This window comes from Petaurus breviceps, unplaced genomic scaffold (genome assembly GCF_028583685.1).
Source record: "Petaurus breviceps papuanus isolate PSGF00001 unplaced genomic scaffold, PetGlider_PUasm1.0 90397, whole genome shotgun sequence".
NCBI lineage: Eukaryota > Metazoa > Chordata > Mammalia > Diprotodontia > Petauridae > Petaurus > Petaurus breviceps.
In genome coordinates, this window is record NW_027187239.1 from 1,652,434 (window position 1) to 1,656,426 (window position 3,993).

A 3,993-nucleotide genomic window follows, 5' to 3' on the forward strand; every position below is an offset into this window, starting at 1 on the left:
GATGTACTTGGGTCAGAGAAAATAGGAACTTGTGTGGATTTGCTCAGTAGAGCAATGTGAATCCAAGGAGGTCCTTGCATGGAATTCTGCGAAGAAATTTTGGCAGGGGAATCAGGAACTTGCATGGATTCTCTGTATAAAAATGGACCTGAGGAAGGCATGATTTCTTCTGTGCCAGGAGTAGGTAAAGATAGTTGAGACAAATCAAGAATTTGTTGGGATTTACTCACTGAAAGAGTGTGAATTATAGAGGTACTTTGGGTGGTATCCTGAGAAGAACTTGTGGCAGAGAAGTCAGGAACTTTTGCAGATTCTCTTGACAAAACTCCATGTGATATTGAAGGATGTTCCTCTGGGCATATTGTGGATGAACTTGAGTCAGAGAATTTAAGAAATTGTGTGGATTTTCTTACTGTAGTAGCATAGTTCAAGGAATCTTGAAGGGGTTCCTGTGGTGATCTTGGGAAAGATGAAAGCTCTTCTATGCATATTATAAATGAACTTGGATCAGAGAAACTAGGAACTTGTGTGGATTTGCTGACTGAGATTGCATGGGAGTTTGAAGTAGCTTGAATGACTTCTTGTGATGATTCTCTGTCTGAGAAATCAGGAATTTGCCTGGATTCTCCATATGGACCTTGGAAAGACATTACTTCTTTTTTGTCAAGAGGTGATGAATTTAGATCAGAGAAAGAAGAAATCTGTGTGGGTTTGCTATCTAAAACAAGGTTGGAAGAAGAGGGAACATATATTACTTTTCTTGGTGATGTTTTATCGAACAAATTGGAAACTTGTATGGATTCTTTTGATAATTCAGGAACTGTAACTTCTTTTGTGTAGACACTCAGTGAAATTGGGTCAGAAAAAGAAGGGAGTTGTGCAGATTTGCTAGCATGAATTGGGTCTGAGAAAGAGAGAAATTCTCTTGACCTTATATCAGAAGACAGAACCTTTATGGATCCTTTTTTTGAAATTGTACAGGAGGAAGGAGCTCCATTTGGAAATTCTTCTTGTGAACTTGGGATTGGGGTAAATTCCGCATAATTACTCACTGAAGTTATATCAGAGAAAGAAGGAACTTGGGTGTATGTACTAGATCCATTTGGATTTATGAAAGAAGTAGCTTGCTCAGATTTCCTCACTTTACTGAAGTTCAGTGATGGGTCAGCTGCCATAGTTTGAGGAAATGAATTTGACTGAATCAAAGATGGTGCTTGTATAGTTTTCCTTTGTGAAATTAAATCTGAGAAAAAGGAATGTTTGGTAGATTCATTTGATGAATTTAAGCGAGAGAAAGATAAAACTTGCACCAACTTGTTCGCTGTATTTAGACCAGTAGAACAAGGCAATTCTATGGATTCTCTCATTGAACTTGACCTGGGGGAGGAAGGAACTCCTATTGTTACACTTAGTCTCTCTAAAGAGGGAAATTGTGTGGATTTGCTCATTGCAGTTTGACTTAATAAGAGGGGAGATTCACTGGATTTTAAATTGTAAAGATTTAGATGGAATGAGGCAGGGAGAACTTCTGTGACTTTTGTTGGTATACTTGGGCCTGAGAAAGAAGGAAATTGCACAGGTTTGCTTAATGCAGGTGGACCTGAGGAAATTGGGTCTTCCATATGTTCACTAATTGAACTTATCCTTGAGGAGGAAGGAGGAATTTCTCTGATTTCTCTTGGTGTATTTGGATTTGAAAAAGATGGAACTTGCACAGATTTGCTTAGTGCAAGAAGGCCTGAGGAAGGGAGAGCTTTGATGGATGAATGTTTAGAATTTAATCTAGAAAAGGAAAAGTGAGTTACTGTTGGTGTATTTGTACTTGAAAAAGAAGGTAATTGGAGAGATTCTCTTGTTACTAGTAGGCCTGAGGGAGGGAAGGCTTCCATAGATTCTCTGGGTGAACTTGACCTGGAGGAGGCTAATGAAACTTGTTTATCTTCCCTTGATGTACTGGAACTTGAGGAATAGGGATATTGAAGAGATCTGATTGTCACCAGTTGACCTGAGTAAGGAGTTTCCCTTGATTCACTAATTAAATGTAGATTGGGGAAGGAAGGTTGAGGTTGTACGATTTCTGTTGTTGCACTGGAACCTGAGATAGAAGGAAATTGTACAGATGCATTTCTTGCTTTTTGGCCTGAGAAAACAGCTATCATGGATTTACTCATTGAACATAGGCTGGGGGAGGAAGGTTGAGCTTGTGTGACTTCTGTTTTTGTACTGGCACCTGACAATGAAGGAGATTGTACCAATATGATTGGTGTACTTTGACCTGAGAGAGGAGCTTCCATGGATTCACTAACTGAACTTAGCCTGAAGGAGGAAAATGGAATTTCTTTATCTTCCTTTGGTGTACTGGACCTTGAGGAAGAGGGAAGTTGTGGAAATTTGATTGCTACCAGTTGATCTGAGGAAGGAGCTTCCATGGATTTCTTCATTGAAAGTAGGTTGTTGAAGCAAGGTTGAGGTTGTGTGACTTCTATTGTTGCAGCTGTAGGTGACATAGAAGGAAATTGTATAGATGTGTTTGTTGCCCGTTGGCATGAGAGTCGAGGTTCCATGGATTCACCAATTGAACTTGGCCTGAAGGAGGAAAATGGAACTTCATTATCTTCCCTTGGTGTACTGGGCCGTGAGGAAGAGGGAAATTGCAGAGATTTGATTGTTACCTGTTGACCTGAGGAAGGAGCTTCCATGGATTCATTAATTAACTGTAGGCTGGGGGAGGAAGGTTGAGGTTCTGTGACTTCTGTTGTATGTTCTGACACAGAAGGAAATTGTGCAGATGTGCTTGGTGCCCCTTGGCCTGAGAATGGAGCTTCAATGGATTCACCAATTGAACTCAGCCTGAATGAGGAAAATGGAACTTCTTTGTCTTCGCTTGGTTTACTGGGCCTTGAGGAAGAAGGAAATTCCAGAGCTTTGATTGTTAGCAGTTGACCTGAGGAAGGAGCTCCCATAGATTCATTAATTGACTGTAGGTTCGGGGAGGAAGGTTCGGGTTGTGTGACTTCCTTTGTTGCAGTGACACCTAATATAGAAGGAAATTGTACAGATGTGCTTGGTGCCCTTTGACCTGAAAAATAACCTTCCATGGATTCACTCATTGAACGTAGGCTGGGGGAGGAAGTTTGTGATTGTGTGACTTCTGTTTTAACATTGGCACCTGTCATAGAAGGAAATTGTACAGTTGTGTTTGCTTCCTCTTGCCCTGAGAAAGGAGGTTTCATGGATTCCATAAATGAACGTAGGCTGGGGGAGGCAGGTCGAGGTTGTGGGATTTCTGTTGTTGCACTGGCACCTGACATAAATGGATATTGTACAGATATAGTTGGTGCCCTTTGCCCTGGGAAAGGAGGTTTCATGGATTCCATGATTGAACGTAGGCTGGGGGAGGCAGGTCGAGGTTGTGGGATATCTGTTGTTGCACTGGTAGCTGACATTGAAAGAAATTGTACAGATGTATTTGTTGCCCCGTGGTCTGAGAATTCAGCTTCCATGGATTCATTCCTTGAATGTAGACTGGGGGAGAAAGGTTGAGATTGTGTGACTTCGGTTGTTTCACTGGCACCTGACATATATGGATACTGTACAGATGTTATTGTTGCCCTTTGCCCTGAGAAGGGAACTTTCATGGATTCCATAACTGAACGTAGGCTGGGGCAGGAAGGTTGTGATTGTATGACTTCTGTTGTGGCACTGGCACCTGACATAAATGGATATTGTACAGATGTGCTTGGTGCCCTTTGCCCAGGGAAAGGTTGTTTCATGGATTCCATAATTGAACATAGGCTCGGGGAGACGGGTTGAGGTTGTGGGATTTCTATTGTTGCACTGGCACCTGACATAGAAGGAAATTTTGCAGATTTGTTTGTTTCCCCTTGACCTGAAAATGGAACTTCCATGGATTCACCAATAGAACTTGGCCTGATTGAGGAAAATTGAACTTCTTTATCTTGCTTTGGTGTACTGGGTCTTGAGGAAGAGGAT